Here is a 27,593-nt window from a genome sequence, read left to right on the forward strand (position 1 = left end):
AATGTCCTAGCTGTAATAGAAAACAGAAGTAAAAGACAGTAACTGGTGGTAAAATAGTAGGTATTTCAATACATAAGTGATTGGACAGAACTATAATAGAAGATTCAAGGAAGCACTCACATATATGCACCTAATTTTAAAGAACGAGTAAATAAGGATTTAAGAGATCAGAAGTGATCCTATTTAAAAAAACATACAAACAAACCTAGATTAAATACCAGTGTTAGGGCAAGTAATAACAGACCAAATTTATTTATATATAATACCCTACACAAATGTTCGGTGGAACATTTGAGAATCATACAGAACTCAGGAGATCTAAATCATGCAGAATCCAGAGCTTTTGACAACCAAAATGTACTGCCAGTGTTGAAGTACAAAGACTGACAAGATAAAATTCCTTCTCTTGCGGAATACATGACCTAGTAGCAAAGGTAGAAAAGTAGAGGTAGAAAGGTAGAAAATACCTGCTTTAAAACAATATTCTCAGTTACATGGATCTGCTCTCACACTGAAGTCTAGCATCTGTGGCTTCAACTACTAACAGGACACTAGCACCCACCTCCCATCACTATAGCAATGAAAAATGTCCCACAAATGTCCAAAACACCCCTCCACGAGCAGTACCACTGGTGTTAAGAACTGCTGGCCTCCAGGATAGAGAACCAGCTTGTTAGCCCATCGGGATCTGGGTGCCAGCTTTTCTTTCCTGCCTCCTCTGCAGCCACAATGCCTTCGAAACATACAGAACTCTCTGTTGTTCCCTAAGTGAGCCACACTACTCCATGCCCATCTTTTTTCCAACAGACTGAAATGTCTTCTCTTCCCTTGCCTTCTGACTAACCACTCATCTTTGAGGCCTTTCAGGCCACTTTCTGTAACCCTTACTACATCGTCTTTAAAGTAGGTAGCTACTTTCTACCTACCCTGCTAGACTACGAATTCCATGAGGGAAAAAATTCTCCCATGTTTAATCTTTGTACCTCAACATCAGCAATACATTTTAGTTGTCATATCAATGTTTTATCAATGAATAAACAAGGGGACAGTTGAAGGAATTCACTTTACAAGAAAATGAGTTATTTCCTCTGAGACAGCAGGGAAAGATAGGACAGGATCCAAGGATGGAATTAGTGATAAATAAATTTAACTTCTTTGTTGAGCACTGAACTCAGCGGGGCATAAACATAAACTCCCCCCTATCACAATCTTAATCTGCGCCATGACAAATATCTCCTTCTCACTCACCAGTATGGACAGATTCTAGAACTCTCTGTTCCCTTTCTGTTCTATAAAAACTCAATCCAATCCAACTGGTTTAAAAGCCCATCCCAGGTCCAGTGAGAACTCATCTACCCTCTTCCAACCCAAGCTTAAGCTGTGTGTGGCTTAAGGAACCTGAAGTTGAAAGGGGACTATTAGGATGCCTGGGTGGCTCAGTTGGTTCAGCCTCTGCCTTCAGCTCAGGTCATGATCCCAGGGTCTTGGGATTGAGTCCCGCATCAGGCTCCTTGCTTGGCAGGGAGCCTGCTTCTCTCTCTGCCTCTGCCTGCCGCTTTGCCTGCTTGTGCTCTCTCTCTCTCTCTCTCTCTCTCTGACAAATAAATAAATAAAATCTTTAAAAAAAAAAAAGAGAGAGAGAGAGAGAGAAAGGGAACTATTGTCCCTTCTATGGCTTCTCCTCTTCTGCTTCTAGTTCTCTAGAAGTTTCTCTAGGAAGGTTCTAGCTCTTCAGGGGTTGGGAGCCAGGAGGAGAGCAGAAAGGAATGAAGTAACCATCTCTTTACTAAACGAAGCACTTATTGCAAACCACTCCTGGCCGTGGATGACAGGCCATTAGAGCCTGTTGCTTGGCAGATATCAAAATGCCAGATCTCTCATACGGTGCTTGTCTGAGTTCTTTATAAAGTCCCATGAGGACTCTCCACTGAGCTGTGCTCTAATGTAGACAATCCTGTTCCAAGCCATTTCCCTTAACACTCCTAACTTCCGTCCAGCAGGTAGCTTCTTGTATGGGCTACCAGCAAGATAGATGAAGCCCAGCTATCCTTCTCAGAGTCCCTTTGACCACAAGAAACACAAATAACCTTGCTAAGCCGAACACAAGGAATACAGGTTATTCCACTGCTAACCCCCTTCCCTGCCCTACTTCTAATTGCCTTTCCTCTTCTCAGATAAATGCAGAGCTGAACAAATCCACTGTCCAAACAGTCCAACCAGAAAATGAGAAATCAGTCACCTTTATACACTCTCTTTGATAGCTTCTTGCTTGGTTTGGGGGCTAAAGGAGGGGAAAGCACTCCCTGCTAGGGTCATGATGCCCTCCCCCTTGAGTCATCTTACATCTTATGCAGACTGGGAGTGAGGTGGGGTAATGAGGAATGGGTGGGGCTAGTGGCTGGAGGTTCCAGAGCCAGTTCTGCTCCTTCTTTATAAACGCTGGAGAGAGTGACTGACCCCAATTACTAGCAACTCTCTCTAGAATGTGTGTTACTTAGTGTTTCTTTGTCCCACATCTTTGGAACCTAGTCACCAATTCCAGGGCAAAAGGAAGGACTCAACTCAATATCTGCTACAATATGCTGAAATGAATGAAAGGGTATATGAAATAAACAGCTCAGCTGCATTCCTAAACATTCCTAAGAAGGTCATCTTCTGAGTGTCAGAAAGAACCAGGAGTTAAAAGTTCAGGCAGAATATGGGGCACCCAGGTGGCTCAGTCAGTTAAGTGTCTGCCTCTGGCTCAGGTCAAGATTCCAGGGTCTTGGGATCAAGTCCTGAGTCAGGCTCCCTGCTCTGCCTATTTCTCCTTCTCCCCCACTTGTGCTCTCTAGCTCTCTCTCTCTCTCTCTCAAATAAATAAATAAATAAACAAATAAAATCTTTAAGATTCAGGCAGAATAAAGAAGACAGACACAGACCGTGGATAGAACATCAGATAAAAGCCACGGAGAGGGGCGCCTGGGTGGCTCAGTGGGTTAAATTTATTAAAATAAATAAATATAAATAGAATACATAAATAAAAATAAAATAATTATAACTAACTATTAATTATAATTAATTATATTAATAAAATAGTTATATATGATATAATAAATATTTGTGTTTATATATTTATGTATGGTATATGAATAATATTAATAAAATTAATTAATAATTGGTTTATTAATTAACAATTAATAAATTAATTAAATGAAATAGAAATAAATAAATATAAAATAAAATTCAGTGGGTTTTATTTATTAAAAAATAAATAAAATCTTTTTTAAAAAGCCATGGATAATTTCCCCTCAATTAAAAAAAAGGCACATATACATATTACCCACAAAATGCTGCATATCATTTCAGGGGCACAAGGATCCAGGATCTCTTAAAGCATCCAAAGGGGCCAAAGGACACCAGATTAACAAATTTTAGGCTAAGAGAAAGCAAGCACGAAGGTAACAGTTGATCGTATATGTAGGAGGAAGGAGTGGTATTTATGCAGGTAAAGCAAATGCTAGAAGGTCAGAAATTTAGGGACACAAATACCCAGAGGCAGTCTCTGTCAGATGCCAGTTTTCTAAATGCAACATTTAATCCAAACTATTCTGATTTCTTAACACTATTCAATTTATTTTTTAGTATCGTGCCATGATACATCCTTCTATATAGTAAATATAACAAATAATTGAGGGACTCCAGAAAAAGGACCAGGTATTTGATTGTGCCTAAAAATATAGTTGGGGCACCTGGGTGGCTCAGTGGGTTAAAGCCTCTGCATTCGGCTCAGGTTGTGATCCCAGGGTCCTGGGTTCAAGCCCCACATCGGGCTCTCTGCTCCACAGGGAGCCTGCTTCCTCCTCTCTCCACCTGCTTCTCTGCCTACTTGTGATCTCTGTCTGTCAAGTGAATAAATTAAAAATCTTTTAAAAAAAAATTAAGAATTTTAAAAAATCAAATATAGTTGTTAAACTAGAAATCAGTAACACCGATTGCCTCTGTAAGGAGAATGAGTATCTAAGGGGCAAGAAGGGACATATTTTTTAAATTATATATTATTTTTTATTTCTTTAATTTTGTAACATGTGCAATTATTACTCAAAAACTTTAGTTGAAAATTAATATTAACCATAAACCAAAAAGTATAAAAAATATAATATTGATAAAGCATACTTGATACTTTAAATATATTAAAGGAAGATAATGGGACATCAAAACGAAAGATGGCATTTCCTTACATAGGTAAATCCACATGATGTATTCCTCACAGCTGCACTAGGAATATTTAAAATATTAGATAGTGGAATGGAGACATCAGAGCTGCTGTAGATTAAATGTTTGTGTTCTCCCAAATTCCTATGTTGAAATCCTAACCTCCAAGGTGATGGTATTAGGAAGTGGGGCCTTTGGCAGGTGATTAGGTCATGAGAGTGAGTCCTCATGAGTGGGATTAGTGCCTTTATAAAATAGACGCCAAAAAGCTCCTTCACCCAAGTAAGGACACAATAAAAAGACCACTGTCTATGAGAAAGCAGGTCCTCACCAGACACAGAATCTGCTGGCACCTTGATCTTGGACTTCCCAGCCTCCAGAACTGAGAAATAAATATTTGTTGTTTATAAGCCACTCCGTCTGTGGTGGTTTGTTACAGTAGCCCGAATGCCCTAAGACAAGAGTGAGAGGCTTCTTCTGAAAACCAGTGACTTAGGGCAAAAAAATCATCAAGTGTTATGGAAAAGTGTAATCCGATATTAGCAGACCTTATTAGGACTAGAATGTTTTTATAAGAAATGGGTACTTTAAAAACTCTCCAAACATGATTCAGATAATTTCATGTATAATGTGATAAAAACAAAGCTAAGATTTTTGGGGTGTCTCTGGCCCAAGAATGCAGTCATGAAAGCAATCTGATTTTCCATAAAGCAATCTTGGCCAAACACCAGACAAGACAAACCATAAGGTTGATTTAGACTCTTGCTTGAGGACTGAGCCTGATTATTAAAACACAGAAGTACATACATGGACAGTCGGATGAGAATAGGGCTCTAAAAACAACAAGTGTGATACGTATGACTATAAGACCTCCACAGGAGTACATGAGTCAGACATCATCCTCAAACACCTGCTAGGTCCCCGTGAGAGAAAAATGGAGTGGTAACACGATGCCAGCTTCTCCAGCCAAATGACAGCTGAGAACCTCTCTCATCGGCTACTGAGTAACAAAACTATCTAACAAAAAGGGAATAGAAGGTTGTCCCTCATGTGAGGTTCAGAAGAAAAGAACCCTAATGTTTCTCTTTCGACTCTAAGCTTTACACTAACCTGGCAGGGATCAAATAAACAGATTCCAGGATCCCCAGACTAAAACCCCCTTATAAGGAAAGCAAACATAAATGTACTTTGTAAACTGTCTTGCATTGTATACATGTTAATTATTATGGTAATTATCAGAGACATTTACCACCCAAAAATGAACTAGACCTCACCACCAGCAGGTTGAGGTCATATTCTGGAAGGTGAAATGTTTTAAATAATGAGAGTATTTGTTTTTATAATAGTGCACAAAGGTTTTCAATTTTTCATCTCTTCATTGCAAAGTCCGAAAAGAGGAGCCAGTCGATGACACATGATCAAGAGTTTAGTAACTGTGAAGTTCAGTTCAATAGAAGAAATATTTATTGAGGGGCTGTCAGAAGATACAAAGGTAAGTGAGCATACAGTTCCCTGCCTCACCCACACTTAAGAAGTATACTAACTAGGGGGGCACCTGGCACCTGGGTGGCAGCCCAGGTTGTGATCTCAGGGTCTTGGGATGGAGGCAGCCCCGTGGTGGGCTGTCTGCTTCCAGCTTCTCACTTACCCTGGCCTCTGGTCTCTTCCCCTTGTTCCTTCGGCCTAGGGATGACAGAAGATTCCTGCTGTTGGGAATCTCTGGGTTGCCTCACCTTCTCTTGAATGGCTTCTCAACTCTTCTTTAACTTTTATAGCTAATTCTCGGGATGAAATTCTCTCTGGTTTAAACACTTAGAGGGACTTCTATTTTCCCGGCTGGAACCTAAATGTGGCAACTAAGTTAAAAATGAATTTACTGGTATGGAGAGCATACCAGATTCCAAAATCTGCTAAATTCAAAATTAACTATTGGTGTGAGTCCAGATGAGTTATGCAGAGAAGCACAGAGAAAGAACTGATTTCCCTCTTCTCCCAAAAGAACACAGGAGAGAAAAAAGTTTGGGGAAGAGAGAGAGATGGGAGCATTATGGGTTTCCTACTTCCCCATCCTCAGGGTAATATGGGGAAAGGGCTGCTGAAAGGACCAGGACATAATTGAATCCCTCCTTAAAATCTGGGATGAGTCAAAGAATGGATCTGCATAGGACCAGATTAAGGCCTTTAGAAACCTTAGAAACCCGAAACACGGAAAGATTATGGCAGTCCACCCCCCCACCACGCCCCCACCAAAACAAATAAAATCAATCCTTAAGTGTAAAGAAGTATAACAAATTGGTTTTTAACAAAGTAATTACTTTCACATTTTAAAAAATACATCAGATCTGGGTGCCTGGGTGGCTCAGTGGGTTAAAGCCTCTGCCTTCGTCTCAGGTCATGATCCCAGGATCCTGGGATTGCCCCGCATCGGGCTCTCTGCTTGGCTAGGAGCCTGCTTCCCTTCCTCTCTCTCTGCCTGTCTCTCTGTCTACTTGTGATCTCTGTCTGTCAAATAAATAAATAAAATCTTCTTTAAAAAAAATACATCAGATCTTATCCTCTAAATCTATCTGATAGCCCTAGGCACACACACTTAGTCTGCCCATTGGGTCGTCCAGTGATGAGTCCGTGCAGCTTGCCTTGTCCACAGCTCCAGTGGTCAGTTTCTCAAGGATGGCGCATTACATGTTTCTATGGGCATGCAGGGGGTTGGAGGCTGCATCGCCTGAGGGCCCAGGAGTAGAGAAAAGGGACTCTGAAGCTCACATGGGCCCAGATGGAGTTGGTGTGCCAACAAAGGATCTGTGAAAGAGCATGAGGATGTGCAGGGGTCACCTGCTGGTATAAGGGTTACAGTGGATGTGTTTCCAAACGGTTATCCATATATGGAAAAAGCTAAAGCACCATCCAACAAAACCACCATCCATCAAAACCGCCACTGGCCATCATCTTCTTAGAACCGACCATGGGGGAGGGGAAGGCATGACAAGCTACTGCAGAGAGGAAACAACTAGATGAGACCAATAACAAGGGTATAAGCCTCCCCTATAAGGACCTGGCTGTGTACAAGTTCTGACAGAGAGAACCAAATAGGCAGGGAACAGGCATAAAGCCCAGAGATGGAGCTTTGAATTGGACTGGGAGTTGTAAATCATGAATCTTAGTTTCCACATGCACAGGCGTGCACGCGCACGCACACACACACACCACTGAATTGAACCAAATATACCAGAAAGATACAATACTAAGTTTTCCTCTATTAGTGTGTAGGGGGTGGGGGGGGGGACATCAGCTCTGAAAACAAAAGTTAAAATCTCTGCATGTCCAAGTCTGTGACTATGCAATTACATATTGACCCACTTTCACGATTTTAGCTAGCGCCAGAGGTTTGGTAATGCCTGCATCACGATCTCCAGCTTTACTTGTTTTCTTCCTCAGGTGATTCCTTCTGCCAAGAGTACCCTCCTGACTCCCATCACATATTTTGCATATTCAAGTTTAACACTTCAAGGTCCAGTTCAAGTGCTGCCTTCTGTGGAGAACTGTCTTATTTGAACCTTCACAGTGTTTTATCTGCCTCTCTTTCATGGAGGCTTTCGTGTCTGGCCTCATAGAACAGTATGGGTATATTTCATTCCTCCTGCTAGGCAGTAAGCTACTCGAAAACAGAAGACATGTTTTATTCATCTTTGGATCCCCTTAGCACTTACCGTATTTGTTGACAGGAAGAACACTATCCTTCAGAGTCTAGATGATTTCTCCTAAGAAGATGTCTTTAAAAACTGTTCCTGAGGGGCGGTCTGGGGGGCTCAGTCAGTTGAGCAGCTGACTCTTGCCTTTGGCTCAGGTCACGATCTCAGGGTCTGGGGATCAAGCCTTGCACTGGGCTCTGCTTTTGGCGTGGAGTCTGCTGGAGATTATCCCACTCACCCTCTCCTTCTGCTCCTCCCATTTGCATGCTCTTTCTCTCTCTAAAATAAAAATAAAATATTTCATTTTATTTTTAAGATTTTATTATTTATTTGACAGAGAGTGAGACAGACAGCAGGAGAGGGAACACAAACAGGGGCAGAGGAAGAGGGAGAAACAGGCCTCCTGCCTAGCAGGGTGCCCAATACAGGGCTCAGTCCTAGGACCCTGGGATCATGACCTGAGCCGAAGACAGATGCTTAACGACTAAGCCACCCAGGCACCCCCAAAATATTTTTAAAAATAAAATAAAAAATGTTCCTGCAATTCCACTTTTGATGCTCCTTGCAGCTTAAGAGTCACACAAGAAAATCAGTCTCACCAATAATTATTGCTAATACTTATTTTGTGCCGTATGCCAACTACTGGGCCATGAACTTCACATCTAGTACCTCATTTCATCTGCCTAACAATCCTCTAAGACAGGTACTATTATAGTGAAGCTTGAGATTGTTAGAGACGTTAACCAATTGCCCAAGGCTACCCATTAAGTGACACAACTGGGATTATATATATATATGTAAGTATATATTGTGTATATATATATATTTTATAGTGGCTAAAAAATTGAAATAACAATGAAGGACTACTTTATTTTTACCTATAGAAAAGATTTCTAGTAATAATACCTAATTTTAGCAAGTGTGCAGGAAAATGGTACTCTCATACATAGCCAGTGGGAGAACAATCTGGTACAACTTCAATAATGAGGATAATTTTTCATTCTTATTTTATTTTATTTTAAAAGATTTGTTTATTTATTTATTTGAGAGTGAGTGAGTGGGAGAGAGAGGGAGAGGCAGAAAGAATCTAAAGCAGTATCCATGCTGAGTGCAGAGCCCAACCTGGGGCTCAATCCCACAACCACAAGATCATGACCCAAGCTGAAACCAAGACTCCAATGCCAACTGACTCAGCCACCCAGGTGCCCCCTTCTTTTTTCTTTTTCTTTTTTTTAAAGTAGGCTCCACAGCCAATGTGGGGCTTGAACTCATTACCCTAAGATCAAAAGTCACATGCTCTACTGACTGAGCCACTCAGGTGCCCTTATGTAACTCCATTTTCAATGATATATATTACTCTTTTTTTTTTTTTTTAAAGATTTTATTTATTTATTTGACAGACAGAGATCACAAGTAGGCAGAGAGGCAGGCAGAGAGAGAGGAAGGGAAGCATGCTCCCTGCTGAGCAGAGAGCCCGATGCGGGGCTCGATCTCAGGACCCTGAGATCATGACCTGAGCTGAAGGCAGAGGCCTTAACCCTCTGAGCCACCCAGGCGCCCCAGATATATATTACTCTTATAACAAGAAAAAATTACGAGATTCTTTAAAAAGGCATCAGAGATAAAGGATACCAAAAGATTTTAAGAAAAGTACTTTTTTTTTTTTTTTAAGGGAGAGAGAGAGTCGGGGTAGAGGGAGAGAGAAAATCGTAAGCAAGCTCCATGCCCAGCATGGGCAATGTGGGGCTCAATTGCATGACCCTGAGATCATGACCTCAGCGGAAATCAAGAGTCAGACACTTAACTGACTGACGCACTCAGGTGCCCCCAAAAGGTTTTTTTTTTAATCTCACTGAAATAGGTCTGTAGTTTCCATTTAACAAATATACCATGGGATATTATACTGGGATATATACATGGGATATATACTGATGGGAGTTTTTATATATAAATAACCAGTATATTTATTTAAAACACTTGATGCTTCTTTCATATAACTGCAACACAGTTAGTGTGCAGCTCAATAAATACTTATTGAATAATCTAGTGTAACATTTTTATTTAGTGTACAGCTCAATAAATACTTGCTGAATAATCTAGTGTAAAATTTTTATAAATGATTTAGATGAGAAAGAACACAGAGATGTTCCTGGTTTACACATGACAGTAAGTTCCTCTGTTTATATTTCAATCGCATTTGCCATTGTTAACCACCACCTAGTTCTTGAAACCCTCAAGACTTCCAACACGGCTCATTTGCCTAGTTATCCTCTCATCTCAGTATCCACTAATCTCTTACTGGAGCAAAGGTCCTCATCCTCCTCTGCACTATGAGCTTCCCCCAACCCCCTCCCCCCTTACCCTGGTCCTCAGCTTTCTGCATTCTTTTTTCCATGCTCATTTCCTTGGTGAGTTCACCTGCAGCCATGGCATCATCACCTGTCACCTCAACGTAGATAATTTCTGGTGGAACATGACCTTGTTTCACTGGGTGTGGGCATGTGTGCTGTTAGTGCTACATATAAAAGGTATTCCATTATTGTGCAACAGTAATGATTAGAATTTTATGCAACTCACCAAGGAAAAGATTGCTTGGAGGATCTGAGGACGAGTTGTTGGCATCAGTGGCAATAAATTCCTTCCCCTCTTCATAAAGTAAACCAAATAAAAATACATAAATAGAAGAAAAGTCAGCAAAGCACATGTGTGAAATTCTCAGGTAATGGTATACCTTGTTTGGGGGAAGGAATAAACTAAGTAAGTGAGTTCATTGACCAATAGAAGATTTTTTTAAGGCTCTAGATTCTACATTTATAAAACTCACTTAAATGAAGAAAGCACATATTTTTATTAATCACATCTTTGTTTTATTATTTTGCTGGTAGTCAGTCCTAGTCAGCCAATCACATTACTCTTGTGGACTCAGCTTCAAGACAGACTTTCTAACTGCCTCTCTCCCACTCCGATCAGATTTCTTTTTTTTTTTTTTTTAAGATTTTATTTATTTATTTAATAGAGAGAGAGAGAGACAGGGAGAGAGAGTACACAAGCAGAGGGAGTGGCAGGCAGAGGGAGAAGCAGCTTCCTGCTGAGCAGGGAGCCCAGTGGGATCATGACCTGAGCTGAAAGGCAGATGCTTAACAACTGAACCACCCAGCTGCCCCTCCAATCAGATTTCTGCACTTAAGTTTCTCCTATATGAAACTGCAGGCTACAGGGAGCATGCAAATGTATTATTTAGACCTATGGTATATTACTCATAGGTCCTGAAATAAGTTAAGGGCTATAGGCATTCCTGACCCAATATACAGAACAAAGAGTATAAAAGACTTTTGGAACAGGAAGATAGAACTTTTTATTAATTTTTGCCTAATCCCAGCAGGAAAGCAAGCACGTGGTAGAAAGCTCCACAGAATATTATTCCATAGGAAAGGTCATCAAAACCCTTACGGCCATGAGCAAGACTAGGCCCAGATAGTAGCTCAGAATAGCAATAAAAGCCAAGACTCACTGAAGGGTAGAAACAGCCTTTAACATCTATCTAATAAATAAGCTTCAGACAATAGGAGAAAAGGAGATGGTTGAAGAAAACAACACTTCTAAGGGTCCGAGCCACTAACACCTCTGAATATCTACAGTCCTGGGCCCTCCTCTGTGGTAAGTGCTTATTGGGGCGGTAGGTAAAGAGGCAGAGTCTGGGGCTTGCTAGCCATGCAGAAGGGTTATTAGAAGTATGTATATATGGTGGGGCTCCTGGCAGTGAAGCGGCTGCCTTTGGCTCAGGTCACAATCCCAGAGTGCTGGATCAACCCATCAGGCTTCCCGCTCAGCAGGGAGTCTGCTTCTCCCTCTCCCTCCCCCCTTGCTCATGCTCATGCTCCCTCACTTGCTCTCTCACTCACTAATAAATAAATAAAAATCATTTAAAAAAATAAGTATGTATATATGGAAGTTATTACTCAGAAAGTAACCAAAACAAAGACCAAGAACCATGGGAAATGAATTAGGCACCAGAATCAGAATTGCAAAGATGGAAAAGAGGGTGAGGATCAGCTTTGGGGAAGTGGTAAGGTTGTAACAAAATTTGTGGGATGGTTCGGGACAATAGACTGGGATTCCCCTGGATCCTGCTGAACCTGACCAGGTTAAAGGTGGAGCTTTGAAGGTAATACAGCTGTGTGGGAGCCTTCTCCTTCCTCTGACCCCCTGCTACCTCCTGGAATTTAGGTTGCTTCAGATTTGACAGGCAGAACGCCGCCATGTTATTAGGGAGACACTTAACATGACGGTGAATTCTGGGTCTACTCCTCTGATCCTCTGTAGCCCACCCACCCTATCAGATATTACAGGTAACTTCAGCAGCACCAGGAGTCCAGCCAAACACTCTGACATTTCTCTACAATAGACTGTAATGGGACAACTTCTGTGACACCACCATACCATAGGTTTCTTCCAACTACCTGGCAGCTCTCTCTCAGTCTCTTAGTGGCTTTTCCTTCACTACCTGTCCCTCGGGTTCATTGGTATTCCTGAAGGCTTTATTCTAAATTTTCTTTTTTCTCCACCCAACTCTCAATAATTCTATCTATACGCATGCATAACTCCAATAACTATCTCCACATGCCAAGAATGGATTCGGTCAGCTCTACATTAATATATCCAATTGTCTACTGGATCTCTTCACTTGATGGACTTGCAAGCACTTCAAACACAATGTCCAAAATCAGACACATGATTTTCCCCCAAAGTATCTTAACACCCCGAAGTTCTCTTACTGGTAACTGGCACCATCATCCACCTACATGCTCAAGCCAAAACCTCAAAGTCATCCTTGAATTCTCATCTCCCTCACTGTTCACATCTAAGTCTTGCTGGCTAGACCTCCAAAATATTCTCTCAAAACCATCCACTTCTCCACTGCTCTACCCTACACAGAGAAAACCACCACCATCCTTCACCCGAACCAATGTAACTGCCCTTTAACTTGTCTTCTAGAGTCTAGTGTTGATCCTCTCTCGTCTGTCTATAAAACAGCCAAAATGCAGCACTGGCCAACTCACTCTTCTGTGTACAACCCTAGACTGGCCTCCCCTTTATGGGATGAACTACAAACAACTTATCGTGGATTTCAAGGTGCTCTGTGATCTGTTCCCTTACTTCCACATGATCACCTCAAAATCATTAAAGTTACCATATAAACATAGATACTTCTTTAAACATTCATTTTAGAGAGAGAGAGTGCACTTGTGTGAGTAGGGGAGAAGGAGATAGAGAAACTCAAGCCGACACCTCTGACATCTATCCTAGCCTACCTAGATGGGTCTAATCAGCCCCTCTTGGTCACAAGCGCACAGGCCTGCATCATTCCACATTCAGTCCTGCCTTACCTTATCAAAGCTGGTGGATGAGCTGACTGGTACCCTTTACTCACATGAAGGTCTTGTACATCTTCACAGTTGCTGATACCACATCCTTCGGAAGTTCCCAACCAGTTTAATAAGGTCAGATCTGATCATTTAAAGTCTGTAAGGACTGCTCGACTCTCTTGAATCAAAGTTGCTCAGTCTCTTAGAGAGCCATCTCTCCCCTGCTTTTCTGTCTGGAATGGATCTAGTTGTATGAGGGGAAAGGGACTTTGTAGCAGCAAGAAGTTGGACTCCTTGAGCAAGTGGTCCTCTGGGTTCCCAGATCTCCAGTGCAACGTTCTTTTGTCTTTGCTGCTTAGTCTGCAATTGTGGCCCAGCTCTGTGATGGGTATAATTCTTCATTCACCCAATAAGAGATATTGGTGAATAAGCACATGAAAAAAAGCTCAGTACCATTAATCACTGGGGAAATGCAAATTAAAGCCACAATGAGATATCACTATACACCTACTAGAATGATTTTAAAAACTGACAATACTGAGTACTGATGGGGATGCAGAGTGACCGGAACTCTCACCAATGCTGAGAAGTGTAACATGTACAGGCATTTTGGAAAACAGTTTGGCACTTTTCTCCGACATTAGGATAAACATTCACTTACCACAAGATCTAAGATTTCACTCCTAAGTATTTATCCAAGAACAATGTAAACATATGTCTACAAAAAGACTAGTACATGAATGTTCAAGCAGCTTCCAAAAAGTGGAAAACCACCTAAATGTCCATCAGAAGATGATTGGATAAATTCAGTACCATTAATCTTTGGGGAAGTAATTGTGGCGTATCCAACAATGAAATACAGCTTAGCAATAAAAAGGGATAGACTACTTATATACACAAAAACATGAATGAATATGAAAAACATAATGCTGACTTAGAGAAGCCAAGAACAGGATACACACTGTATGATTCCATTTATATGAAGCTCTACAATAGATGGTACTCATTTGCAATAATAGAAATCTGATCAGCAAATATTTGGGACGGGGGGATGGGAAACTAGAAAGAATAACAAGAGAATTTGTGTTTGTAGGGGGTAATAGAAATTTCTACAACCTGGGAAGATGATTATATAGGTGCAAGCATTGTCAAAACTCACTACATTGTACACTTAAAACATATACATCATCTTGTTTGTATATTATATTTCCATAAAGTTGAAAAAATAATTATTTTGCAACAGTTGAGGAGTTACATAAGTCTTTTTTGTTACCTATAGTGTCTGGCCAGCAAATCATTACAGAAGTTAAGCAGCCCATGGGTAGTATAGAATTATCCTTGATCCATCAGCCTTCCGCAACATACCAAAGAAATAGATTCTTTATCCAGTGGAAATGGAAGGCATTAGGGAATTTGCTTCCCAAGTCATAGAAGTTAGAGTGTGAATTTGCACACCCTCTCGTGATTAACCCAACCAAGTCAATCTTTTAAAAGGATTTTATTTATTTATTTACTTACTTATTTGAGAGAGATTGAGAGTGAGCATGAGGGAAGGGGAGAGAATCTGAAGCAGACTCTGCACTGAATGCAGAGCCCAACGCGGGGCTCGATCCCACTTCTTCAAGATCATGACCTGAGCTAAAACCAAGAATCAGACACTTAAACAACTGAGCTACCCAGGTGCCCCTAACCTAAGTGAATTTTTAAAAAATCAGGTCTAAGCAATGGTAACAGTTAAAAAAAGCTATTTTTTTTTTAAATCAGGAAGTGAATGCTTCAAAAGTAAAGAATTCCCACTGTAGGAAAACGAAACACTTCTAATACATGCTCTGACTGGAGTCTGGACCTTCCAAAGAACATGGAGAATCATCTGATGTGTTAGCAGGAACACACACACACACACACACACACACACACATGAGATGAGCAGAAATGCCTCCCTGGCCACCCTCTTTATGGCACAGGGGAAGAATGGCTCCACTATCAGAGAAGCAGCCAGACGGATAGTCTTTATTTGTAACTTGACTTACAAATGTTTATTACGATCATTTTTTAAATGGCCGGATGCTGGAAAGGCTTTCATGTAAACACAGGAAGGGCAGAACACAAAGTAAAACCCATCAACTGCCCTTTCTACCTGCTGTCTTGCACTTCTCTCCCTCATCCCCATAACTCACTGCACCTTAGTCTCCAAAATAAATGCTAAAACTATACCTGAGGACTTGGGTTAAGCCAAAAGTAAAGAAAGTTCTAGGATGGAAGTGTAAGAAAGAATTGAGAGGAGGGGTGATGAATTCAGTGGACATTTGTCCTTTCTAGTTCCCACCATCCGTGCCCCCTTCCTAAGACTACTCTGCCGTCATTTCAGGCAATTAACTCTCCTGTTCTCTATACATCTTTGTTGGGAGAGGAAAACCAAAAGTTTTCCCTCCCTTCACAGAAACCAAGGACTTTCTCGGGGTGCGGGTGGGGGCTCCTTCTCCTAGACCCTTTCTCTCTATATCCTGATAGAGCCATAGATGGCCCTTGATTCAAGCTTAGCCAATCAAACAATCTCTTGGGACTTCACTTTAGCAGAGTGATGCAAGAAGTAAAGAAATGGTTGGCAGTGGATCCGGCAAGACAGTTAAGTAGTTCCTTCTCTGTCAGCACCAAGCCTGCTTCCTCAGGTTTCCCTTCTCTGTGAGGCTCTCCTCAGTGGAGAAATAATTATTTTAAGTGCCCCCCTTCCTCCACTGTCCCCCACTGTTCTTCAATCTCCCTCCTTATTTGTCAGAGAGAGAGAGAGTGTGTGCACAAGCAGGAGGAGCAGCCGACCGAGGGAGAAACAGGTTCCCTCCCAGACGAGCAGGAAGCCTGATGCAGGACTCGATCCCAGGATCCTGGGATCATGACTGGAGCTAAAGGCAGATGCTTAACAGACTCTGCCACCCAGGCGTCCCCAGAGAAGGTTCTTAAGCAGGGAAATCCCATGATAAAGACAATGTTTCAAGAAGAACAACATGGCAACCATGTATATAACATAGACCAGAAGAAGAGGAGACTGGAGAGCAGGGAGAATAATTCAGGGGCTAACAGAAGACAGTTCTAAGAAATAAAATTCTGGATTACAGTGGGGCCAGAGAAATGAAGAGAAACTTGTACTGAATTACAAGAAGTTGGGCTAGTAGAGTAGAAGATTAGGATTAGAAGGGTTCAATTTGAATTCCAACTCTGAAATTTACAAGCTGTATGACTTCTGGCGAGACACTTCCCTGCTCCATATCACAGTTTCTTTGTCAGAAATTTGAAGAACTTAGAATATTAGGCTTTTGCAAGTTTTTCCCCCAATGGGACCCTTTTTTTCTGGGGGAAAAACAAGGCAAGATTGTTCTGGCTGAGCATAGGTCAAGAGCTCAGAGCCTTAGCTAGCCTTCATTTTATTTCTCTCAGCCACCTCTGAGGCATTCTTGAGTGATCTCCAGAGGTCTAGGGAACAACATTTGAGAAATTTCTAAAGATTCTACTACCAACTCTAATATTCAATGACTCAAGGGGGTAAACTTGGCAGAGGTGTTTAGGAAAACAGTAATGACTTTAAGAGTTGCCACAGAATCATATAACAGAAAGGGTAAATTGCCCTCCAATAAATTTGCCTGCTTTTCCTTCCAGGCCAAACTCAATTTAATGTCCCAACTCTCATCCAAAATCTTGTGCAAGCAGTAATCTAACCTCCATATAAACAATACAGTCACAAATAGTTCACTGCCTAACAATCAGTTCATTCCAATTCGAGGTTCACCAACTAATAGTAGAAGTTTGTCACTCCATCACTGTCATCTGAAATAAAGGTGCTTATTCTAATTTCTGGACCTAAAGCAAGTAAATCTAGCCCCTCCTCCATAGGAGAATCCTTCAGCTTTTTGAAAAGAGCTATAAAGGCTGCCTTATCACCTTTTATTCTCTTTTGCTCCAACCCACCAAGAAGCTCCATGGAGGTGGCCTGCTCTAGTTCTAGATAGATTCAACATTTTCTAAGCATCTAAGTGCTTAGGTGTGCAAGCAGATTTTCATTTATTCAGGGCTTTAAAGACTTAATCAAACCAGATGATCTTCCTTAAAACAAATGACTAGTTTTATGGTGAAATGTAAATAGAATTCAAACTCATTATCTGGTAACTATTCTTTTCTTGCTTAACATTAGCTGCTCCCAGTTTATCAGAAGTAGATTGCTAAGTCTTTTGACCCAAAGCTAATTGTGAAAACATCTATCCAGGAATCCAAAAAGATCTAAGACTCAAGGTCCACTGAGGCAACTACAAATAATAAAAATAAATTAAGCACTCTGACTCCAAAACCTGTAATGTCATCAACTCGCAAGGGAATATAATTCTCACCATATAAAATTCAATTATCACCAAGGCAACACAGAATATCATCAGTGTTAGTAAGAAAGCTTCATTCACCATTCTCCATGCCACCCATTGCATATTCCACCACCAGATCTATAAAATCAGGGTCTGTCGCTTGGGCCTGAGCATCTGCCAGTCTAGAGAATTTGAGGGCGTGAAGTAGAAAGTATGACTGAGCCCCTAAGGAGAAATCAAGCCAGCGCAGCCACAGTCCATGATGCCTGTAGGAGCGTAGAACCTTTACAGTTTCCTGTGCTCCAGTTGTCCTGGTAACCTGAGGCCTCCTTATTTGTGTTGGCATCTTGGGGCCAAGAGCGGAAGCAAAGCTGGAGCACCAGTGAGATCTGCAGGGAAAAAAATGTGGGTAATGCAGCAGTTATGCCACAGGAGGGTCAAGCCTAGGGCATAAGAATTACCTGGTTAGGGAAGAAGAGGGTGTAGTGTCTTATAAAAATCAGATTTCCAGATTTAATTTCCAATGTTTCTGATTCAACAGGTCTAGGATGAGCTCAGAAACCTGCAATTTTAAGAAGCCACCTCCTACCAAATAAGACAAAGACCACACTTTTGAAAATTCAGGCTAAGCAAGCAAATCAGCAGTCGGAGAGAAAAAGTATAGCCACCTATCAATTTCAGAAAGCCCATATTCTAGTACAGTAGTTCTCAACATGGGGAGAGGGTTGCTGATTTTGCCTTCCAGGGGGACATTTTGGCAATGCCTGAAGACATTTTTGGTTACCACAGTGGAGGTCAGGGATGCTCCTAAACATCTCACAGGTCATAGGACTGGCCCCAAACAATAAAGTCTCTCCTAGCCCAAACCCCAGTGCCGTGGTGGAGGATATTCTGCTCCTCGGCACCACCATTCCCAATCCACAGAAATCAATGCTACATACACAATTTTGGTCACAGTACAGAAAATTATGTGAAGCCCCCTGGGGAAAAAAATGAGACCCCAAAAATCACTTTTTAAAAAAAAAAAACAGTGAATGTCATTAAAGATATAGGTAAGAAGGAGACTAGAACAACAGACAAAACGGGCACCTGGTTGGCTCAATCAGCAGAGCATGTGACTCTTGATCTCAGGGTCCTGAGTTCAAGCCCCACAATGGGCATGGAGCCTACTTAAAAACAAAAACAAATCAACAAAAATTAGAACAGACAATGATGGGAGGTAGGTATGGACAAAAATGATGAGCCAAGAAGGAAATCAAGAAAGGACGAGGCACTGGGTGACAGCAGTGAGCAATGAACGCCACTCCCTCAATGGATGCAGCCTCTCTCTACATGTAGAGGATTGGTAAAGAGAAACCTGTTAAAAATAATATAAGCAGGGCGCCTGGGTGGCTCAGTGGGTTAAGCCGCTGCCTTCGGCTCGGGTCATGATCTCAGGGTCCTGGGATCGAGTCCCACATCGGGCTCTCTGCTCAGCAGTGAGCCTGCTTCCTCCTCTCTCTCTCTGCCTGCCTCTCTGCCTACTTGTGATCTCTCTCTGTCAAATAAATAAATAAAATCTTTAAATAAAAAAAAAAAAATAATAATATAAGCAAAAAAAGAAAAGGAAAGGAAAATGGATAAAGGAACTATAAAGAAGGAGCTTGAGGATACATCAAACATAGATCTGGAGTGAAAAAAGACAATAGAGATTCCTTTGTAAAAGAAAGCTAAATAAAGACTCTTAAACAATGGTAAGAAAATGAAAAGACTCCTAGAAGGAGGTTGGGAATTATGTGAGAAAGGAAAAAAATTTTTTTTTATGATCTTCTAGCCCTAATTTCCTCCTCCACCTTCACCCCAAGAAATTGATCCTTTAAAAGTTCTTTGATTTTATCAAGCAGACATAATGACAGCAGGGTGGGGGTGGGGGGTGGTGACTGGCTCAGTCACTTAAGCAGCTGCCTTCTTCAGCTCAGGTCATGATCCCAGGTCATGATCTCAATCTGGGGATTGAGCCCCACATTGAGATCCCTTCTCAGCGGGGAGCTTGCTTCTTCTCTATCTGCCATTCCCACTGCTTGTGCTTGCTCTCTGTCTCTCTCGTTTGCTTCTGTGTCAAATAAATATGTATTTTTTTAAATCTTAAAAAAAATAAAATAGGGGTACCTGGGTGGCTCAGTGATTAAAGCCTCTGCCTTCAGCTCAGGTCATGATCCCAGGGTCCTGAGATCAAGCCCGGCGGCATCAAGCTCTCTGCTCAGCAGGGAGCCTGCTTCCTCCTCTCTCTCTCTCTCTCTCTCTCTGCCTGCCTGCCTGCCTCTCTGCCTGCTTGTTTTTTTTTTTTTTTAAAGATTTTATTTATTTATTTGATAGAGAGATCACAAGCAGGCAGAGAGGCAGGCAGAGAGAGAGAGAGAGGAGGAAGCAGGCTCCCTGCTGAGCAGAGAGTCCGATGCGGGACTCGATCCCAGGACCCTGAGATCATGACCTGAGCCGAAGGCAGTGGCTTAACCCACTGAGCCACCCAGGCACCCTCTCTGCCTGCTTGTGATCTCTCTGTCAAATAAATAAATTTAAAAAAAAAAAAAGAAGACAAAGTCTTCTGAAACTTTACAAAAATAAATAAATAAATAAATAAAATCTTAAATAATAATAATAATAATAAAATAATGAAAGGGAAGTTGGAGAAAGAGGAGCACACCTAAGAATTTTTGTTGTTGTTAAGATTTTATTTATTTACTTATTTATTTATTTAAGAGAGAACAAGCACAAGCAGGGGAGTGGCAGGGAGGGAAGAAGCAGGGCCTCAAGCCCAGGTCCCTGGGATCATGACCTGAGCGGAAGGCAGACACGTGACTGAGCCACCCAGGCACCCCTAAGAATTCTTCTCAAAGGAGAAGATGGTGGTGCTCAAAAAAAAAGAAAAGTAAGACTCAAAGAGAAGGACAAAAGATGTTTTGGGGAAAGGAGAAAAGATGAGGGAGAGATCTGGTAGCAACTTGAGGAAGAGGGACTTTAAGGACTCTTTCTCTTTGGGAAAGAGAAATTAAATGAGGTTTTTTTTTTGTTTGTTTGTTTGTTTGTTTGTTTGTTTTTTTAAAGCATTACTTCTGGGGTACGAGAGATGAGACATAGCCTTTATCTTCTACCCCTTCTAAGGAACCTTCAGTAAAATCTGACATTACTTTGGGGATTGGGTCTGCATTTTTTCTCAGTTGTGACAACATGTAAGATTGGCCTTTAGGCAGATCAAGAGCCCAGTTACATACATTTTTACCATGTTTGAAGTGACTATAAGATTTCTGGAGCAACCAAAAGACAGCCATATGACAATAAACTAACTCCCAGAGTTTAGAGCTGTACCAACATAAGTTATTCACCTCAAGGCATTATTTAAATTTAAATTAACTAAAATTGGGCGCCTGGGTGGCTCAGTTGGTTAAGCAACTGCCTTCGGCTCAGGTCACGGTCCCGGAGTCCCGGGATCGAGTCCCACATCGGGCTCCCAGCTCCATGGGGAGTCTGCTTCTCCCTCTGACCTTCTCGCTTCTCATGCTCTCTCTCACTGTCTTCTCTCAAATAAATAAATAAAATATTTAAAAAAATAAAAAAATAAAAAAATAAAAAAAAAAAAAATTAACTAAAATTTAAAATTCCATTTCTCAGTCACACTAGCTATATTTCAAGTGCTCAAAAACCACATGTGGCTAGTGGCTAAGGATTAGGCAGGACAGGCAGAGAACAGTTCCATCACCACAGAAAGTTCTATTGGACAGTGCTAGAGTAAAGAAAAAAGCTTAGACAAATAGCTAACAAAAAATGAACCACTTTCAAATCTTTAAAGAGCTGCCACATTGAAAAACAAGTAGATTTTTCCCCCATGTTGTTTCAAAAAGCAGAATTAAGGGGGAAATGAGATGCCATCACATGACAGATTTCAATTTAACAACTCTCTAGTACCTAAAGCCAGATAACAGTAGAAGGGACAGCCTCTGACCACAGAAGGAAGTGACCCTTTTCAGTAGCAGTCAAGCAAAGACCAACTTGATCATCTTTTAGAACTAACAAAGAACTGGATGCCTTCTAAGTATCTAGTTTTGAATCTATAATTTTAAGAAAAGAGCAATTTACATATAAGATAAAAGTGAGAATCATAAATAGAATTTTAAAAGTCACTACTGCCACAAGAAGACTACAGAGCAGGCAGGAACAATGAAAACATTTTTTTTTAAATTTATTTATTTGACTGACAGAGATCACAAGTAGGCAGAGAGACAGGCAGAGAGAGAGGAGGAGGCAGGCTCCCTGCTGAGCAGAGAGCCCGATGTGGGGCTCAATGTGGGGCTCGATGCGGGGCTCGATCCCAGGACCCTGGGATCATGACCTGAGCCAAAGGCAGAGGCTTTAACCCACTAAGCCACCCAGGCGCCCCAACAATGAAAACATTTAAGCGGACAGGGAATTTAGTCAAACATTAATGGTGGTTAGTTAGGGATTAATTACTGGTAGTACAGGCTATCATGAATGTAGTAATTTGTAAGGAGAAAAAAAATTACACGAACTTGTTAAGAATGGTACCAATGGTTCAGAGACAAGGTGGGAAAACTTCAGTATGGGTTATTAATGGAAACTTGACCACAGTTGAAATCAGTACTAGAACCAGAGGATCTTTTCTATTCTCTGCCAAAGAGAACACCAGGCTAAGTATAGCAATTGAATGTTCTTGGAACTCTGGCCCCTTCATCCCATTCCCCTGCTGTTCACCCATGGTCTTATTTATCATCTCTCTCAACTCCTGAAACTCAGTCTCCTTCATGCGATCTCCTCATCTGCATAGGAACAGCTTCTTTCAACCTTCTCAACAGAGAATGCCAAAGGATGAGGTCTCTTAACATTCTATCCTAGCTATGAACTTAACCCATCTTCATCCTCCACCCCAAAATGCACTTGGCTTGATTATAATGTAACGTACTGAATATATATTCATATACATGTACTGACTTATTACATTATCTGTGCATTTTAGTGTTTATGTGTACATGAGAGAATTCATGCACACGCATGTGGTAACATCCTTTCTTGGTCAACACTAAGGAATCTGGGGCCAAAATTGTGAAATTCACTCTTCAGTGGCTAGCATACAAAAGCTTCAGTGGAGTCATCCAACGGACTCTACGGTTGACCATGTCATGCTTCTGAATGCAAAATACTGGAAGAAGAAACAGAAGTAGATATAAATTTGAAAACTTTTATCCTTGTAGGAAAAATAGTGGAAACATAAGCATCTTAGAGGAAGACTAGCTTAATCATAAGGGGAAGGTTGAAGGCTTGGTGAAAGCAAGCATAAGAGGCTTTCCAAACAGTCCAGAATCAGAAAAAGGTGAGAGGAGAGGAAGGAAGACAGAAGTAGATCATGCAGAATAAGTAAAATTCAACCTTTAAAAAAACAAACAAACAACAACAACAAAAAACTAAGGTCTTACCAAAGAGAAAGGTGGAAAAAAAGAAGATTTCAACAAGAGTGTTAAAGATGGAAAAGAGCCAGAAAGGGCTGTAGGCTTAAAAAAAAAAAAAAATCAATGAAGAAGTAGTGGTGTATGTTGGCAAAGAGAAGTGCAGAGTTGAGGGAAGGGATAGAATTTATGGTAGGGGAAGTTGGTGTGAAGTTTTCCTCTAAAGATGCCCAGCAGAGCAAAGAAGGAATGAAGGCAAAAGCCACTGGGAATAAGGTAGGGTTGGGACTGAAACAGCAGAGGAGAAAGCAACAGGGTCCAAAGTAGGAAATTATTTTCTTTTTTTTAATTAACTGACCCAGATTTTCTTGTCTGGGGCCAAAGGCAACTGTAGGATTTAAAGATCTTTAAAATAAATCATAAAGATCCTGCTCCTTAGAATTGCCTTTGGCCTGAAATAAAATAAACAATAAAGATCATGACAGAATTAGTGTCCGTTTCTGAGACAAGTACAAAATACCATTGTGGAGTTGATTTTACATTTTTTTAAAAATTATTTTATTTTATTTTTTGTCAGAGAGAGTGAGCACAGGCAGACAGAGTGGCAGGCAGAGGCAGAGGGAAAAGCAGGCTTCCCGCTGAGCTCCGTCCCTGTGGAGTTGATTTTAGAAATCAGACTAATTAAGTGCTGTTAAAGAAATGCTACTGTGAATATAACACCTTTACCTTTCTCTTTTTCAGTCACAGGGTAAATATAGAAACTTCATAGTTACACATGTCCACAGAAGACAGTAAGTGACCTAATATATATGGTAAAACCGAGTTGTTTGTCTTTGTATACTGTAGCCTAATGCCCACCCCCCAACAAATGTTTTACTTGGCTCAGGATTCACAGGACAGGTTATAGGGCTGCACAGAGAAAAGATAAGCTTAAAAACAAAGACCGTAAGATGAGGGAGCGGGAAATGAGAGGTGTTGTGCTGATACAGAACTGAGGTATTAGAAACACAGAATTCACGCAAGTCAGCAAGGGGGACAAAGGCACAAAAGCATGGCAGTGCCATATAACTAATCTTGATAGCCTCACTGTGGGTGTTAAAACACTGAACCCGACTTTTTAACTCTTTTTAAAACGTCAACATTTAATAGCTTGATATATGCAGTTATGTTATTTTAAATGACTATTAAAATTAGAACATCAACGCCTAATTCTTTGGCAAAGACCGAATGAATGGCAGATGGTAATCTTAGACACATTTAACCTCACCTTTAAGTCACTCACTGCTCTTCCTGCTCGGAAGGCCATAGATTCTACCTGTGAGGGCAAATCCCAATTCCTCACGCCAGCATTCAAAGCTTTTAATGACCTAGCCACATTGTACCTACATAACCCTAAGTCCCCTACCCCCAAAACCTAGCCTCCACGGTCAGAGTGCACACCTCTAGACAGACCGTACCTCTACGGTCTGGCCGTTTCCACCTTCCTACCTGATGTGGAAGTCTCCTTAATTTACAGGTTCTGGCTCGCCAAGGCCTACACTGGCGCTGCACTCCTCCAGCACTCCAGTACACCTCGCTCTCGCTCTGCCGCCCCGCAATCCGCCCCTCCCCAGGCCACATCACCTCGCCCACTTGCCGTTTTGCCCCTGGGCCCCTTTCCCTCCCCACCACCAGCTCTCTGGGGCCTTCTCCCTGCCCCCAAGAGATTCTCCCAGCAGACATTCCCGGCCAGCCTCCATTCAGTCGCAGGCTCTGTATTCAGTGTCTGATAGGGGACCCCGCAGGACCCATCCCCGCTTAACTCCCCGGCGCTTCAATGACCCTCCCGGGGCTCCCCCACACCTAGCCACCCTCAGGGGCCCCAGCCACCCAAATCTCCCGGCTGCGGCGGGTCCCTCCTATCCGGCGGCAAGCAGCGGGGGGTCGGCAGTGACTCACCGGAGGGCCAGTGGCCGGAATACGCTCACTTCCTCTCCGCGCGCACCTGCCGGGCCCCGCTGGAGCGCTGCCCCGCTGGGCCTCCGGCGGATGTTTTTTCTGTCCCCGCGCTCGCAGGCAGTGCGCGCCAACCAAAGCCTCCCGGCCGCCCCCCCCCCCCCCGCAACTGGCACCCCCAACCACCGCTGCCCCAGGAATCACAGAATTGGGCCCTAAACACTGACATCCCCAACAGACAAGCGCACACACACGGAGCAACCACAAGCGTGGCCTCCAGCCCCACGCAGCTACAGAAACGCACACTTGAGCGCACCCATCAGCTGGAATGCAAGTGGGTTCAACCAACACCTTCCAGACACCCACAGCCCCACAACTTCTGAGAGAGGAATCCTGGCTCAGCCCCAGCCTTTCTTTCCAGAAGCCCCTACTCCTGCCCACAAGCCTACCTTCTCTTCATTACAGGCGGCTTTCACTTCTGTCCCCATTACCTCACACACCAATCCCCATTGGGCCCCCTCTGCCTTCCAGCATCATCACTACCTTCAAGCTTCCTAGCTTCCCAGTCGTGTCTGCCCCCTACTGGGTTGGTTCCAGGTTGCAGAAGCAAAAGACTGGTCCGGACTTCCAGGGTGTCAGCATGTCCCCCTTCCCCAGAAAGGCAGCAGCAGAGCTATTGACCACTGACAAGACTTCGGGCCCTTGTGCTAGAAAGCCTTCTCATCCATCTCCTCCAGCCAAGAGAGCAGTCCAGGGCCATGCCTCCCACACGCCACCCTACGTCAGAGCACCCTGCTTCAACCACTGAGTCTTTATTCTCTCAGTACTCCTCTGAAATAGAAAGGTAGCAGACCTGACAAGGGTGAACATGTGGTACAACTGGCATCTCCATCCACTTAAGCTATCTACTTGGAAGAGGACAGACAGGGAATCTGAGGTGGATGGATGAAGTTGTGTTTCTGAATGGTGAAGAGGGTGGCCCTCTAAAAAGGTCAGCCAGAAGTATTCGTATCTGATCCGCTGGGTGACAGGGAATGGGAGTCTTGCAGTAAAAGGGACTGGAGACTCAGAAGGATAAATAGAATGTCAAAGTGATTGGCGTAGGAGGGGAATAACTCGGATTGGGTCTTTGGAGTGTGGCAGACTGAGAGAGAGGGGCCATTAGTAGCAAAGAGATGGCCCCCATTAGAGTGGTCAGAAAGAACTTGAGAGTTCACAGGAGTGGGGATGGGCAGCAATGGATCAGAATCCTAACATGAAAAGCTGGAGCCCCCAAGTCAGCTGGAAGGATTAGAAAATGACACCTCTTCCCAGGGCAGAAGTGAGGGGACTGAGCTAGGAAAAGCGGGTTTATCTGCAACACTGTTTCTCAAACTGGAGGTGGTAAGGGTGACATGGAACACAACTGCGAAAAGGGCAGAAGTCTGTGGTAGGAGACCGCAGCCCCTAACAGAAGCCCTCAGCTATGCAGAGCTTCTCAATGTGATTTAAACAAAGAACTGTACCTTTGTCTCTGAACTCTAGAACTAATCGCAGCAGCTACTATTTTCTGGGGGCCATGTGGCAGGGACAGTACTAATACCATTACATGCATTACCTCATTGAAAGCCTCTTAACAACCCTATGAGTTAGTATTACTATCCCAATGTAAAGATAAGGAAACAGGTTTTAGAGAGGTGAAGTAGTTTGCCCAAGGCCACAGGCTTAAGTAGAATCAGGATCTGAATCCAACTAGTCTGATTCTATAACCTATGCTCTTAACCAGCCAACATGGGGGTCTCTAGAACCTGCAGGAGGATGTCAGAGGATTCCTCAATTCTCATTCCATAATGTACAAGAGGAAAGCGGCATACCTCTGTGAAATGAGTGACTCATATCACCTGGGTATTTGAAGACATTCCTCTTCGAAAGTACCACCCCTAACTATGGGAAGATCGTGTATCTACTGTGTGTTTGGAGGTACTGAACAATGCACCCTCAGGATGCTTATGGAAGAGACACCTGCCTCCCCATCTCTGAGGGGCAGCCATGTCTCTAGGATACTTCTGGGAGATTCTGCCATAGGGTCTGAGAGAAATAGTCTGCGCTCCAGGTGCCTGTTCGCTCTCCTGGAGCCTCTGGCTGTTGCACCCTACTGCAGCTCCTTGGTTTGGCTGGGGCACAGGATTAGCCATCCCCAGGAAATACCTCCCTCCGGTCCAGGCAAGGATCCCAGCACACACACCCCTGGAGTGTGTATGTGTGTTGGGGGAAGGGTGGAATGCTTCCTTCTCTCCAGGTCAGGGAAGAGATGTGGGGACCACCTGGGGGCCCTCCCCCCTCCCACCTCCTTGCTGGGGAAATGCCCAGTCCAGTGCCCCTTCCATGGCCACCTCCCTCCCCCTAGCTGTGCCTGGGCATGAATCAGCTCTCACAGCTTGTTAAAGCTGGACCTCTTGTTTTCATGCCCTCACCTCAGGAAACAGAATTACAGCTTTTCCAGCTCTACTCAGCAGGGGGCCAGGGTCCTCACTTTATAAACATTCCCAAGCCTGTGAGAGCAGAGGGCACGGAGATGGTGAGAGACAGAAGCCCAGGGGAGAAAGACAGAAACTAAGACCGAAGGAGAAAAACAAAGAAAAGCCAGAG

The 27,593-nt window shown here is 42.7% G+C and overlaps 1 protein-coding gene across 4 annotated transcripts in view; it reads right to left on the reverse strand.

Annotated features, from left to right (window-relative positions):
* The window catches only part of NPR2 (natriuretic peptide receptor 2), a 50,455-nt gene extending 24,845 nt beyond the window's left edge, over positions 1 to 25,610 (reverse strand). For 2 of the 4 annotated variants that reach the window (XM_059142647.1, XM_059142646.1), the window contains exons 1-3: positions 13,271 to 13,739; positions 10,461 to 10,529; positions 7,902 to 8,162 (exon numbers count right to left, since the gene is read on the reverse strand). The gene's annotated coding sequence lies outside the window, so the exon portion shown is untranslated. Of the gene's footprint in view, positions 1 to 7,901; positions 8,163 to 10,460; positions 10,530 to 13,270; positions 13,740 to 24,968 lie in introns of those variants that run through there. The other 2 variants (XM_059142650.1, XM_059142648.1) reach the window with 2 other exon arrangements.
* Positions 25,611 to 27,593: the final 1,983 nt, after the last annotated feature.

The sequence above is a fragment of the Mustela lutreola genome, chromosome 12 (genome assembly GCF_030435805.1).
Source record: "Mustela lutreola isolate mMusLut2 chromosome 12, mMusLut2.pri, whole genome shotgun sequence".
NCBI lineage: Eukaryota > Metazoa > Chordata > Mammalia > Carnivora > Mustelidae > Mustela > Mustela lutreola.